The sequence below is a fragment of the Perca fluviatilis genome, chromosome 23, assembly GCF_010015445.1.
Source record: "Perca fluviatilis chromosome 23, GENO_Pfluv_1.0, whole genome shotgun sequence".
NCBI classification, from domain to species: Eukaryota; Metazoa; Chordata; class Actinopteri; order Perciformes; family Percidae; genus Perca; species Perca fluviatilis.
In genome coordinates, this window is record NC_053134.1 from 26,985,581 (window position 1) to 27,001,854 (window position 16,274).

At 38.4% G+C, this 16,274-nt stretch overlaps 1 long non-coding RNA gene and 1 other non-coding gene across 2 annotated transcripts; both read right to left on the bottom strand.

Moving 5' to 3' along the window:
- Positions 1-487: 487 nt before the first annotated feature.
- On the bottom strand, positions 488-1,161 carry LOC120553792. The gene is made up of 3 exons (XR_005638206.1): positions 1,145-1,161; positions 787-873; positions 488-678 (listed from the first exon to the last, which is right to left on the bottom strand). It is a non-coding gene; the product is annotated as an uncharacterized LOC120553792 (long non-coding RNA).
- Positions 1,162-15,471: 14,310 nt separating this feature from the next.
- trnaw-cca lies at positions 15,472-15,543 on the bottom strand. Its single transcript has one exon. It is a non-coding gene; the product is annotated as a tRNA-Trp (tRNA).
- Between the last annotated feature and the right edge of the window lie 731 nt (positions 15,544-16,274).

The window sequence follows — 16,274 nt, forward strand, 5'->3', positions numbered from 1 at the left end:
TTCGGCGTAATTCGAGTATATTTACAGTTTGAATTTTGTCACGCCACTTATACAACATCTACCTAAATGTTTTGTTTTCAAGTTAATGAATATTTGTGAATTTCAGAGGAATTCTAAGAGGAGGATAGCTAGCTCTCATTGATAGAGCTACATCCAGTCTCAGGCTCTATCAATGAACATGCGGACAAGCGGCGTTTATTTCCCCAATCGTTTGTTTAAATAACTCAACACATTATAATTAATTATTATTATTATAATTAATAAAAAAAAAGGTAGTACTGTCCAGTGATGCCAACAATCACACGAGGTCTACCAACACCTGCAGAGGCAACTTGGGCCTGAGCGCAACCTTCAATGCATGGCAGAGTGTCATTGTTCCTCAGCCTTGCCATTAAGTCATTTTCTGGCTTCCATATAAAAAAGGGATGGAGCTGAAAGTACTTTGGGGATGGAAGATCAGAGATGCTGTCAATTAATTCTGGCTGGGGTGGGAAACGCCAAAATGACACCATCTTCATGGGGTTGCGCACAGGAATGGAGCCCGGCCAGAGACCCATCGATTCCAGCTCTGTCTTCATCCAGATCCTCTGCTGGTGAGAACAGTTCCATCATGGTCATAGCCAGGAAGCTATGGAGGAGGAATGCTGGGGACCCTTGATGGCCTGGTTACCGGCTGACCTAGTAAGACAAGAATAATAACAAGGCAAAATATTAAGATTTTGTGTTTGACTTGATTCTATCTTTCAAATCTCACACAATTCAAATAAAAAACATTCAAAAACGTACTTTGAGCTCTCTGTCCAATTGGTGGCTGCAGCGCCGGTTGACTGGGCTCTGCAGACGTATCGGGAGTAATCACAAGTGCCTCTGACACTATATAGAATATTAAACATTTCTTTATTATTTACAGGTAAGAAAAAGTAAAAAAGTAATATGACACTACACTTTACATCTACATTTTAGTCCCTGAAACTTAGCAGGCTGTACACTTAAATGCTGGCTTGTCTTAAAACTGTCGAACAGTATCTGATATACAACAATTAAACATATTTTAAAGGATTTACAACAGTTATGATGGACACAACATATGGAACAACACATGGATATTTTTTAAAGATGCAAATACAGTTAAAATAATACACACCTGGAACTGTTACAGTTCCAGTCTCTGTTGGCTGAGGACCTGCTGTTTTTGGCATCAGAAACCTCAGCTTCATATTTAGTAGTCACTCATTAGAATTTAGCCTAAGCAGGGGAAGCAACATAACACACATACTGTACATGCAAACACATGCACTCAAGTGTTAGTAACCACAGCAGTTTTACCAGTCCTTCCAGAAAAACTTTTTTGTGATTGTTGCGGGCAAAAATCCTTGATTATGCGGCACGTTTTCTTAAAAAATGCGATGGAATATGCGGGATATTTATGCAATTTTATGCGATGAAATTGCAGGAACTTGCAAAAAATGCGGGAACTTGCAAAAAATGCGGTTTGATGAAAAAGAGAAGAAAAAGTGATTCCCCCAACACCCTGCTTTTTTTAAAGCTTAATTTCCAAAAATAGTTTACAGATATTCAGTCATTGCAATAAGTAAACAAATAAGATACAAAAATATATACAAATAATATAATATTAAAGTAAAAATAAAAGTAGTCTAAACTGAGGGAAATAAAAGATACAAAAGAGACAGACTTTCAAAAATCGTTAATAATATAGACAGCAGGAGCACTTAAACATCAGATATTAAGATAGCTTTCTTATTGGATACCAACTTAAGAGACTCAAAGTACATGTCAAATTCATTGACATATATGTCAAATTCAACCTCCAACACCTGCTTTTCGATGATGTTCACGTCGCGTAATAACGTCACTTCATAACGTTCCCATGGCAACAGGGGAAAATGGCTGCTCTTGTGTGAAGTAAACGCAAAATTTTTTCAACTTTCTGCTAAGATATATGTGACTTTTTTGCAACGTAAATGTGGGGATTATGAAATCATGCAAGCACCGCATATTTTGCGCGGAAACCGGCAATTTATGCGGCGAAAGTGCGGCATATTTGAAAAAATACGATGAATATGCGGACTTTGGCTGATTATGCATTGAATTATGCGATCGCATAATCAGGGGCGCCGTATAGGGGGGAAAAGTTAGGACGATTCCAAGGGCCCATGACTGACAGGGGCCCCAAAAAATAGGTAAAAACTAATATAAAATTATTAAACCATCATCATTCAAGTATATATATTTCAAATATAATAATAAAATTAATGATCTCTTTGTTTTACTTGTTTTGGCAGTAAAAGTTAAATATCCCCATTGACCAAAAAGTAAACATCCATATTGACCGACCACCCCCCTGTATCTGCATGAAATGGTTTGGTCCTGCCTTAGTGCACTCAGCGACGGTGTTTAGTTGCAGTCAGTAGATGCGCCAGAACTACAGTGACCACAATGTTGCCAAGTAACGTTATATCAAAATCTAGTTTTCAAAAAAGGAAAGAGAGAAAAGAGAGGAAAAACAAAGGAAAGGGTGTCAAACTGTAACCCAGTTTTTCACCAAGAAAGGTGGGTAGCCTCTAGTCTGTGAGTGGTATTAACCTGTTGGCTTAATGTCCATAGTGGAATAAGCTAGCTAGCTACAGACTAGGCTAGTGTTAGCCTACATTTAATCACCATTTAATCAGTGCAGGGAAACGTTTAGCAAGATTTTCATATTCAATCATTGTCCCTGCCCCTTTTAGCAGACTTAACAACAGATGACTCAGCAGCACCCCAGTCTCCCCCTAACTGTGCCCCTCCCTGTCCCAGTGAAGAAGGTGAGCAACATTGTGTTCAATGACATGCCAGTTAGCATCACTGCAGGGAGTCTGTGGGGATTTCTCTCTTGCTCTTTTTACCATTACAAAAAAAGAAAATGAAATATTTGTTAATGACAAAAATTCAAACACATTAATAACAATTATTTTATCACATAATGATCATTCTGAAATAAAATTAAAAAAACAACAACCTACTGTCTGTACTGGATGCTGGACAGTTGGAAACAGTGAGTAGCTTACCTGAGCCTGCATGTAAGATACAGACAATATTAAAATAATCCAGTTTGATACGTTCATTTAGATTGAATTATGGAATGACATCTATAGATACAGACTTTATTATTCCCATCATGAAAGACAAGTTATTTGAGAAGCTTGCACACACACACACACAAACACACAAACACAAAAAAATCTATCGTATCTAATGTATGTAATCAAGTGGTGGTGATACAGAACTAGGTAATTTGGGTCAATGTTCTGTAGTGTTAGTGTTATTTATTAGTATATGGCAATCTTGCATCAAATAGTGAAATACATACTACAGACTTGCATGCAGGGGTTAAATTGGGCCGGGGCTCTCCGGGGCTCAGCCCCAGCACATAAGCCTACTCGTGTCCGGATGTTGCAGTCTAAATATGTCACAAAAAATATGATGAAAGTGATGCTTTTGAAAACATGATATTTCTGACAATAAATGAAAGATGTTTGAAATGGCATGTCTATTTTGTCCCTTATGCCCTAATACCTGTTGATACTTGTTGGGGACCAAGAGTCTGGTTAAACCCGATTTTAACCAAAAGGCCTCAGATTAAACTGACCTCTGGATACAAGACACACATGTGCTCAGAGACAAGGGGACATGTGGCCAAGACAAAGGAATCTTGGCCTGTATGTAAACTTCAAAGCCTGGTTAATTCACACCTCTATGTGAAAGTGCCAGCCAGAAGGGAAACGCCTCCCAACTGGCAGGAAGTCAAAGGACTACAGAACTGTAGTTTTTCACCCTGTCAAGAGTTTCGAGTCTTCCTATTGGTTCAGCGGGACCATAAAAACAGCAGGGGGCCTTAACCTATAAAAAGCCTGATCCTAGGAAAATCTTCGTCTTCCATTGCAACTCCCGTTGCTGAGGGTAGCATGCAAGCGTTTGTGCTCAACTTCCATTTTCTGGAGAAAGTGGAGTTTATTTCGGTGGATCCTTGAAAAACACACCAGTGTTTTTCATAACTGCAGTGAGAAGGAAACAACGTTTTTCTTCTCAAAGTCGACCAAACTTTCCCCCCCTCGCTGCCTTTTTTGGAGGGAAGTTTCTGCGGTTGGTTGAGCGCCCGAGACCCGTTTTGTTTCATCTCTGGGGAATCGATGGACAGGAATAAACGGACTGAACACACCGGAAGAAGGCTTACGTCTGGGCAGAGATAAGTAGTGTGTTTATTAATGAGCAAAGGGTTCGCTACCATTGTTGCCATTAATGTGATCTGATTTAATCATGTACTGGTCCATATGTGATTATTAATCTGTTCTGTGAATGTATAAATTGATCATTATACTCGTTGATTTATGTTGTGTTAAAGTAGCTGGGTTAAAACCGTAATTGCTATTTGCTAATTCATTCCTTTCATGGAATTTAGTTACTGTCTGCGATAGAATCGCGAAAATCAGCTGTTAGCTACTGGAGTGGTTATAGTGACGTTTCCCTCAGCAAAACCAAAAGTCTCAGTCTGTAGGACAGTGGCTGAGGGGAACTAGGTCTTTATCGATAATTAAGATCAAAGTGCCTCTTTTCTTTACTCTTCTTCTCTTTCTCCTCTTACTAACACACACGCACGCCGCACACACACACACACACACACACACGACACAGGCTAGCCGCGTATCTCCCGAGCTAACGTGGTAGGCTAGCTTCACACGTGGAGTCGGCATCACCTTGTACAGAGCTAACACATGACCTAGCATACTAGGTTAAGCGTGAGCGTTGCCTAGCAACCCCCTCGGCTTCTTCAGCCCCTCCCCTTGCACGCAGCACCACTACCGCCCTCTTGAGGCTAAATAGTTTTGTGCAGCTCACAGGAGTAGCCAGTTTGGCTTTTGTGTTAGGCCTACATTTTGACACCGCCCCTCCTCCTTCGCACACACACACACACACACACACACACACACACACACACAGACGTGTCCATGACACATGCTGCTTTGTTTTGGCTTTGTTTTGGTTGTGATATGGTAAAAGATATGAGTTCATTATTGAAGGATTATTGTTTAGCTACTGGTAATTGTGAAGTTAATAAATCTTATTATACTTAATTAGCAGTTGCTTGTGATTATTTGTGTACTTGTTGTAATAATCGCTGGTCAATCAGGTCCGTGCTTGGATTCAACCCTTCCTTTATTTCCTTTTTAAAGGATTACCACAGAAATGTTCCACAGTTTGATTATTGGTCCCTGACTAGCAGGGTGGTGCCCCGTTTTGATTGTTTGTCGATTTGATAAAGTTATTAATAACCATATTCATAACTTTATTAATATTGATAAAACATCTTTGATAATTTGCCAATGATCAAATCTGTACCCTAAGGGAATCCTACATACTACAACAATGCAAAATATAGACTCTTAACCTTGCAGTTTTGCACATATCATGTACGACTCTATTTCTCCATTTCTTTGCACAAAACTCTCCAGAAAGTGCCATTTAATGGTTTATTTTTCAATTTTTTTTTGCGGGGTTGCATGCCCCCGGACCCCCCTAGGGAGAGCCCCCCCACATAACAAATTCCAATTTAACCCCTGCTTGCATGCATGTACAAATCACCAGCAGCAAATATTGTGCTAGGACTAGTATTGAACTACAAGCAGCACGACAGTTGCAAGCCTTTAATTAGAGTTATGTAAAGCTTTTGATGGGACAGTTAGGTCCTAGAGATGTGATGACAACAGCTGCGCAGAGGGGGCCCAATTCGATTTTTTGTCATGGGGCCCAAAATTCCTGGCAGCGCCCCTGCGCATAATCGCGTTTTTCTGGAGGGACTGTTTTACATGCAGTATATATTTTCATCCACATAAGCAAAAGACTGATACTTACCCTCATGGTCAACATGAGACGGACAGCTTTAAGTCATGCTTCATATTGGGATAAGAATTCATGGTCCCAGAGTTGTCTGCTGATGCAGGACGTTTGGGTTAAGAACCTCTATCTGTTCCAGAAGCCTGTGGTGGTCTGGCAGTTGATGATGCTGGTGCACAAACAGCTGTAAAACAGAACAAAATGATACAGTATATAACATGGTCCAGGTACCGTTCGTTCATTTGTTTTTGCTATCACATATGAAATCGAAAAAACGAGAAAACAACTCCTTTTTCCGTTTTTCCATTTTTTTAGAAAAACGAAAAAACGAAATTATGACTTGATTTTTGGTTTTCCAGTTCTTGCATGAAAATCAGAAAAAACACTTGATATTCCGATTTTCCCCTGTGGGTGGTGCTAAATCTGATTGGCAGGATATGCATTCATTGTTTTTCAAATTAAGAGTTTACCCACACTGTATTTGTTAGCCTGTAAAATTAATAGTCTATATGTAAAATTAATAGTCTATATACATGCTTTTTGTCACCCAATTATTTGGCTTAACTGACTGAAAAAATCTATTGAAATAGCCTAAATGTAAACATGTTCACGCATTGACAGACAAAAGGCACAATCTATTTTTGTAGGATAGATAGATAGATAGATAGATAGATAGATAGATAGATAGATAGATAGATAGATAGATAGATAGATAGATAGATAGATAGATACTTTATTGATCCCCAAGGGGAAATTCAAGGTTCCAGTAGCTTAAAGACATCACACACAACATACACATACATCACTAACAGGATCATAAAAAAAGCAACACCACATGAATAGCATAATGAAATAAAAAATACTAAATAAATAAAAAAAATCCACATGAATGTACTAAGGGATGTATAAGCATGAGACGCTTGTAGTGATAGGGCAGGGCCTGACCCTGTGATTCAGTATGAGAGTGTGTGTCATGGTGGTAGTGCAAATAGGTCCAGTAGTGCAAGGATAAAGTCTAGAGACCAGCATTAAATATGGACAAGAGATCAAAAGTCAATATTAGAGGTTTGAAGTAATAGGGTTACAGCCATTGTTCATGTATTAAGTTATGTTAGACCTCAGTCCAGGCTGGTGGGAGGAGGGAGGGAGGGATTGTGCATATATGGGCTAATATAGCCAGTAAACAGTGTAAACAGTAAACAGTGGGCCAGTGGACAGTCAGTACATAACTGTTATTGTAGGAGGTAGTGGAAGTGGTGGAGAGGGAGGAGAGGCAGAAAGACTATGCAGAGAAGTCTCTCTCTCCTCTTCTCTTTAGTGAAGCATTGTAGAGTTGTATTGACAAATTTCTTTCTCAGTCTGTCATGACTGACAAAATGACCGTTCCATTAATACTCATATACAAATTTAAATAATACATTTATTCTTTGTTTTAGATGTTTTTATTAACTTAAATTCTTATGAATAATACAATTGTTTTGTCTATTTGTTATTTATGGCCCACATGCCTCATTGATCTGAGCTTATACATCTTAAATTCGATCGAGAACTAAAAAACATAATTGCTGGATTAATTTGACGATAATAAATAATCAGATGAAACATAATACTGTTTATCACAGATTACTTTGGGCCAAAGTTACTAAGGACATTTGTTAAGAAACCATTTAAAAATGTATACATTCAAATAAAGTAAAACCTGTTTAGGTCAAAAGTAAGAGATTTTATCTGTCACTTTGGAAAAAGAGAGAGACTCTGAGAAAAGGTTAGTGTAGTAGGCGTGAAAAAAGCAGGGAAATATTTACAAAATATTAAAAATAATGATCTATGTCTTTTTGGTACATGATAAAGTATCTGCATTCAGGAAAAAGTTGGACTGTGTTGGGCTTGCGTGGAACAGGGCTCAGTCCCTGTGCAATTTGTACAATTTGAAGTTGCAGTCCTTTAAGGTGAATACAGATATGGTGAGAATGTTTTTTATGTCCGTTATATGTAGTGTTTGGAGCTACTGTGTGGTGGGTTGGGGGGGGAATGCTGGGATAACCGAGAAGGCCAGGATTGATAGAGTGACTGAAAGGGCTGGAAAAATGGTAGGAGAGTTAAATACAGTGGATCAAGTATATGAAGACCGTCTGGCAAAAATGACACAGAAAATACTGAGGGAACCGGGTCACCCTCTTCATGATAATCTGACTGGTAGGGTTATAGAACGTAGTGGTAGGCTAAGGCCTCCCGTGATACGAACTAAGCGGTATGCTCTCTCTTTTATACCTCAGGCTATCAGACAGCACAACAAGCACTTTAAACGTACATTTTTATAAATTTTGTATTGTATTGTATTGTATTATATTGTATTTATTGTATTGTATTAGGCGGGTGTGAGCACTGTAATTTCCATTTTTATGGATGAAATAAACTTGACTTTGACTTTGACTTTACCACGCATGCGTTGAAACACTTGACGACCAACAGCGAGCAAACATGACAACTTTATTTTTTTATTAAATCTTTCTTATACAATAGTCATACAAACAATCAAGACTATTAACCATAGACTGTATATTATTAATGCGATGAAGTGTAAACGTACCTAAGTGTCCTTTCGAAGACGGAATGACAGCTCTTCCAACGACCACTGCTGTATACCACTATAGTAGCTACATGCTAACGGCAGTAAACATGTCATCTTAGCTGGTAGTGTTGTTAAATTCTCCCCAATTCCGGGTCACATTCCTGCTGAAACATGTCCGATTGTGTAGTGTTTGGTTCAGAACCCTTTATCTGCGATTTTTGACCTTAGAAAGTGCTGCTTCGTTCCACTACAATCTAACGTTAGCATACTCTATTATAACTATTATGTAGCTGTATGCTAACGCATTAAAGTAATTTGTCCCCAGGGCCATACAACTCTACAATGCTTCACTAAAGAGAAGAGGAGAGAGAGACTTCTCTGCATAGTCTTTCTGCCTCTCCTCCCTCTCCACCACTTCCACTACCTCCTACAATAACAGTTATGTACTGACTGTCCACTGGCCCACTGTTTACTGTTTACACTGTTTACTGGCTATATTAGCCCATATATGCACAATCCCTCCCTCCCTCCTCCCGCCAGCTTGGACTGAGGTCTAACATAACTTAATACATGAACAATGGCTGTAACCCTAATACTTCAAACCTCTAATATTGACTTTTGATCTCTTGTCCATATTTAATGCTGGTCTCTAGACTTTATCCTTGCACTACTGGACCTATTTGCACTACCACCATGACACACACTCTCATACTGAATCACAGGGTCAGTCCCTGCCCTATCACTACAAGCGTCTCATGCTTATACATCCCTTAGTACATTCATGTGGATTTTTTTTATTTATTTAGTATTTTTTATTTCATTATGCTATTCATGTGGAGTTGCTTTTTTTATGATCCTGTTAGTGATGTATGTGTATGTTGTGTGTGATGTCTTTAAGCTACTGGAACCTTGAATTTCCCCTTGGGGATCAATAAAGTATCTATCTATCTATCTATCTATCTATCTATCTATCTATCTATCTATCTATCTATCTATCCTACAAAAATAGATTGTGCCTTTTGTCTGTCAATGCGTGAACATGTTTACATTTAGGCTATTTCAATAGATTTTTTCAGTCAGTTAAGCCAAATAATTGGGTGACAAAAAGCATGTATATAGACTATTAATTTTACATATAGACTATTAATTTTACAGGCTAACAAATACAGTGTGGGTAAACTCTTAATTTGAAAAACAATGAATGCATATCCTGCCAATCAGATTTAGCACCACCCACAGGGGAAAATCGGAATATCAAGTGTTTTTTCTGATTTCCGTGCAAGAACTGGAAAACCAAAAATCAAGTCATAATTTTGTTTTTTCGTTTTTCTAAAAAAATGGAAAAACGGAAAAAGGAGTTGTTTTCTCGTTTTTTCGATTTCATATGTGATAGCAAAAACAAATGAACGAACGGTACCTGGTCCGTGTACTTTTTCGTTCATTCGATTTTCATTTCATAATCAGACTTAAAAAACAAAAAACGAATGGTTATTTGATTTTCGTTTTAAAATACAACAATTGAAATCGAAATACAAGGCCTTTTTTTCCTTTTCATGGTCAAAAGGGGATGGGAGAAATTAAAAATATGCTGTGATTTTCATTTTCTATTTCATATAACAAAAATAAAATCACTCGGAAATAGGAATGAAAAAAGGTTTGTTTTTTCATATTCAGAGACCGGATGTTGTCATTTCCAAGGCAACAGCGCCAGCCTAGCCTACCAGTGTTGCTTTCAGCCCAGGCTAAAATTACTTTGGAAACCTGTGCTCTTGATAATGCTTGGGGGGGAATTTTATTTCATAATGCCACATGTATTTATTCCCCTCTCTCCCTGCCTCCCTCTGACTCTCTGTCTCTACCCGCCGCAGACAACTTCGCCCCAAGAGAGTCGAACCAGCTGAGGAAACAGACTTTCGGTTCACGGCTGTAACGTTACCGTTACGCCACCGTTAACAATCCCAGCAAACGTTCTGTTGCTGATCTGGCAGAGAGTCACCGGCGGTTCGGGATCAGATCATGGGGATCAGACCTCCGGTGCTGGGTCTATTCTAATATTAGCTGCTGCAGCTAGCTAGCAGCTAGCCACCAGCCCTGTGACCTCGGTCCCCGTGGTTCGCCCCCCAGTGCTGACTGACTCTGGTCCGTCTGCAGAGCTGCGCTACCGCTCTAGCTGAGCTGGGAATCTGCCGCTTCTGATTTATTCATATTTTATTTTATTTGCAGATAGTGATATGCTATGATGCACTGATGTCAGGCAGGCTTGCTGCTGCTTTTAGTCTGAGTCTGTGAGATAACCAAACTTCCCTTAAATATAACGTGCATATAAATAGATGGAATAAATAAAAGTCCCTCGAAATACATAGTAAAACATACATGTATTTAGGCTATTGAACTATTATGACTAAAGACTTTATTTCATGATCTATTTCATAGCCATATGTATATTTATGTAAAGGGGGGCAAAAAACGGAAGTTAGGCTACAGATTCCCTCAGCAGCAGCCGGGACATTCTAAAACGCTTAACGTGAAAAAGCTTAACTTTAATGTACATAAACAATGATCAATCAAATATCAGTCAGTTATCAATCAGATAACGTCCATAACGACTTTGGGTTAGATTTTTTGATCACTGTTTATAAACAGTGATCAAAAAATCGCTTAACGTGAAAAAGCTTAATGGTTAACCACGTTAAGCTTTTTCCTTACAATTTCCCTTAATGAAGCAGAAACCCTTAATGTCAGCTAACGTCCATAATAATTGTACTTTGGGTTAGATTTTTTAGTTTTTGAGTGGTTATGAGGAGCAATATGAGAGAGAAATTTGGTAATCCTTGATCATTGCTCATTGATCATAGAGCGGGTAACGCCAGCTCTGCAGTCAGTCCCGGGGAGCGAACCGCGAGGACCGAGGTCACAGGGCTGGTGGCTAGCTGCTAGCTAGCTGCAGCAGCAGCTAATATTAGAATATTAGACCCAGCACCGGAGGTCTGATCCCCATGATCTGATCCCGAACCCCCGGTGACTCTCTGCCAGATCAGCAAGCTTAACGGCAGCAACAGAACGTTTGCTGGGATTGTTAACGGTGGCGTAACGGTAACGTTACAGCCGCGGAACCGAAGTCTATTTGCTCCGCTGGTTCGACTCTCTTCGGGCAAAGTTGTCTGCGGTGGGTAGAGACAAGGAGGCAGGGAGAGAGGGTAATAAATACATGTGACATTATGAAATAAAATTCCCCCCAAGGATTATCAAGAGTATAGCTAGGTTTCCAAAGTAATTTTGGCCTGGGCTGAACACTGATAGGCTAGGCTGGCGCTGTTGCCTTGGAAATGACAACATCCGGTCTCTGAATATGAAAAAACAAGCCTTTTTTCGTTTCTGTTTTCGAGTGATTTTATTTTTGTTATATAAAATAGAAAATGAAAATCACAGCATATTTTAAATTTCTCCCATCCCATTTCGACAATGAAAAAGAAAAAACGCATTGTATTTCAATTTCAAATGTCGTGTTTTAAAACGAAAATCAAATAACCATTCGTTTTTTTGTTTTTTAATACCTGTTTATGAAATGAAAATCGAATGAACGAAAAAGTACACGGACCTACCTGGACCTAACAAGTAGCCTACTAAAAGAACTTTTACATATTACAGGAACCATTCGCACATAGGTGTGTGTGTGTGTGTGTGTGTGTGTGTGTGTGTGTGTGTGTGTGTGTGTGTGTGTGTGTGTACATTCTTATGGGGTGGGTGGGGGTGAATGACCAGTGATCAGTAAGTGTGGCCCTGATCTAAACATCTGATCTTTTCTCTGCCCTTGTCCTTTTTCTTCCTCCTCCTCCTCTTCCAACACTTCCTCCATGAACTTTTCCTGAGGTACATCCCATGTCCCTTATTTGATAGCTCCTCGACTCCTCCGGAAGTCGTTCTGTCCCTCCTCAGTGAAGGCCGTCTCAAAGCTCTTATTTCTGTCCTGAGGGCCGAGGAGCGAGCTTCGAGGAGGGAACGCCTCGGAGATATAGCCGATATCAGCCTTCCCTGAAGCTGTGCAGATCTCTCCCGTGACTCCTCGGTGGGAGGGACTAAGACGCGAGGAAGGGAGGCAAGTGGAGGACTCGAGGAGGCAATTTAAGCAACATGAGATGCAGCTCTGGTTGTCGTCCCCTGCCATTCCCTCCTACTCCCCTTGCTCTCTGTCTATTGTCAGCATCCACTGTTCGAAGCAGGTAATCTGACCTTTGACCTATTTATAGGTCTATACTAAAAAGCAGTGATTGGTTAGTGATCAGTTAAGCAAGTAGTGTTTACTCGTGTGAGGAGAGTATGTGTGTGACCTGGTGAAAAAGTGGGACTAAGGAACAAATGGAGACGTTCATACGTCTACGTGTAGGCAGCAAGCAGCTGTTTACCAGGGGGAGGGACACCGCAGTCGCCCCCCTGCCTTATTGCCTCGATCGAAGAGGACAAACCAGGGCCAAGCACTGCACAAGAGGTAGAGGAAGGGATTGATGAGGAGGAGGAGGAGGGGGAGGAGGAAGAGGAGGAAGAGGAGGAGGAGGAGGAGAAGGGAGAGAGTGGATCCATTCCTCCAACTCATCAAGGAGGACATCAAATATCAGAGAGAGGCAGATGAGAGGAGGGAAGCAGAGGCCGAGGTCAAAATTATTTTTTTTACTGTTGGAGAGGTTGGTGGAAAAATAAAAAAATAAAGTAAATTAAATGTAACTGGTTTTGTCATTGCCCCTTTTTTAATTATTCAATATAACATAAAAAAAAAAACCTTATTGTTCTTTAGACTGCAGTAGAAAAAACTTGGTAAGTAACAAATAACTAGCATGTGAAGCCTAGAACAATATCTTCACCCTTATTTACGTTTTGTGGTTATGTATTCCAAAGTCTACAAAAACATTAATTTCATCTTGGTTACAAAAAAATACTTATTTAAACATTTATATATTGACAACTGTATACATGAAGCAAAACATTAATTCAAACAACATTCTCATATCTACAACAACTTAAACATTTACAACTTTTTTACAACAACTTAAACATTTACAACTATATACAACAACTTAAACATTTACAACTATATACAACAACTTAAACATTGACAACTATATACAACAACTTAAACATTTACAACTATATACAACAACTTAAACATTTACAACTATATACAACAACTTAAACATTGACAACTATATACAACAACTTAAACATTTACAACTATATACAACAACTTAAACATTGACAACTATATACAACTTAAACATTTACAACTATATACAACAACTTAAACATTTACAACTATATACAACAACTTAAACATTGACAACTATATACAACAACTTAAACATTTACAACTATATACAACAACTTAAACATTTACAACTATATACAACAACTTAAACATTTACAACTATATACAACAACTTAAACATTGACAACTATATACAACAACTTAAACATTGACAACTATATACAACAACTTAAACATTTACAACTATATACAACAACTTAAACATTTACAACTATATACAACAACTTAAACATTGACAACTATATACAACAACTTAAACATTGACAACTATATACAACAACTTAAACATTTACAACTATATACAACAACTTAAACATTGACAACTATATACAACAACTTAAACATTGACAACTATATACAACAACTTAAACATTTACAACTATATACAACAACTTAAACATTTACAACTATATACAACAACTTAAACATTTACAACTATATACAACAACTTAAACATTGACAACTATATACAACAACTTAAACATTGACAACTATATACAACAACTTAAACATTTACAACTATATACAACAACTTAAACATTGACAACTATATACAACAACTTAAACATTGACAACTATATACAACAACTTAAACATTTACAACTATATACAACAACTTAAACATTGACAACTATATACAACAACTTAAACATTTACAACTATATACAACAACTTAAACATTGACAACTATATATACAACAACTTAAACATTTACAACTATATACAACAACTTAAACATTTACAACTATATACAACAACTTAAACATTTACAACTATATACAACAACTTAAACATTGACAACTATATACAACAACTTAAACATTGACAACTATATACAACAACTTAAACATTGACAACTATATACAACAAATTAAACATTTACAACTATATTCAACAAGACCAACAACAGAAAAACAACAAGCGGCCATCAGCTCCAGCTGCCGCTGCTGCTGCTGCTTCAAGACTGCAGACAGAAGAAGAACGTTTAGGTTAGACCAGTGGTAATCCAATCTGTCCTGTAAGATGATAATTGTATCTAATGTCTCTAAAACAGTTGTAGTATATTTAATATTGTATCAAGAAGGTAAATAAAATGTACTTAATGTACTAGTAATGTACGTTATTATGGAACTGACCATAATAAAGTACATTAAGTTAATTTAATTGATACAATAACTTTGAAGTATGTTATTTGTTTTAATAGTCATAGAAACAAAAAACTTTCTTTTATGTAATAAAATAATAATTCACCTGGGAAAAATAGTTATGGTCCAGAGGTGTCCCATGCAGTGCAGACACCTCGTTTGGTGTGATAAGGGCCAGGTGGAAATACCCAGGTGGGGGGTAAGTCCCCCTAGTGTAGCTGGGGCTGTTCTTCAGGATGCATGCATCATGCACGCAGAGGTGTCAAGTAACTAAGTACAAATACTTTGTTACCTTACTTAAGTAGAAATTTTGGGTATCTATACCTTACTGGAGTAAAAATAGCCTTGTTACTCCTATTTCAGTTTGGCTTGTTTTCATTCATTGGGGCAGTGGTAGCCTAAAGGTTAAAGAAGCGAGCTTGTGGGTCATCGGTTCAATCCCCAGACCGACAGGATAAAAATCTGGGAGGTAAAAGTGAAAGAGCAGCGCTTGACACCACCCTGTCCTGTCTGACCATTGTCCAATGGAGATTGAGAAACAGAAACATTGACCCTGACGTGATTTGAACACGCAACCTTCTGATCTGGAGTCAGACACGCTACCATTGCGCCACAGAGTCTGAAATCCTGTTTACCAAACTGGTGACAAGTCCAACACTGGGGGGAGACATTGATTAAAAACATCATAGTAGTCAGTTTAAAGGTGAGTTATAAAGGCTATTTTCAGGTTCATACTTGTGTTTTGTGTTTCTTCTAGGACATGTTTATATATTTTGATATTCAAAAGACACTTAATTTTTCATATACGGCCCATGGGTGCAGCACCTGTACTCTCTGTTGTAGAGCTGTCTCTTCAAAATCCTTCCTAAAAAGCCCAGTCTGCTCTCATTGGTCAGTGTTTCCAGGTCTCTGCATCATTGGCATCTGAAGCTTTTAAACCAAAAACTAAACAACCAGACAAGTTCCAGCAGGAATGTGATCTGAAATTGGGGAGAAATGAAGATTATGTGTGTCTACCACCAGTCTAGATGTTGTACTGCCCTCTACTGTTTAATATGCGGCTACAAGCTCCCCTCTGCCTTCCTGCACTAACTCCAGATGGGTCACCAAAGAAGCTTTATAAAGCCCTGAAAATAAGTTATGGTTAACATGTCTCCAACAAATCCACCAGTTAACCATAATGTTAAAGATTCAGTAGCCTACTATATAAATATGGCAGGGAAGATAAATTAGGTATTTTCTCCATATCTCTTAGGAAGTTGTGCCAGATTGTGCTCTATTTTCTGCCCTGTGTGACAGCAGTGAGACAGACACAGCTTCGGAGTCAGGCAGTCAGATTTTCACCAGCAGT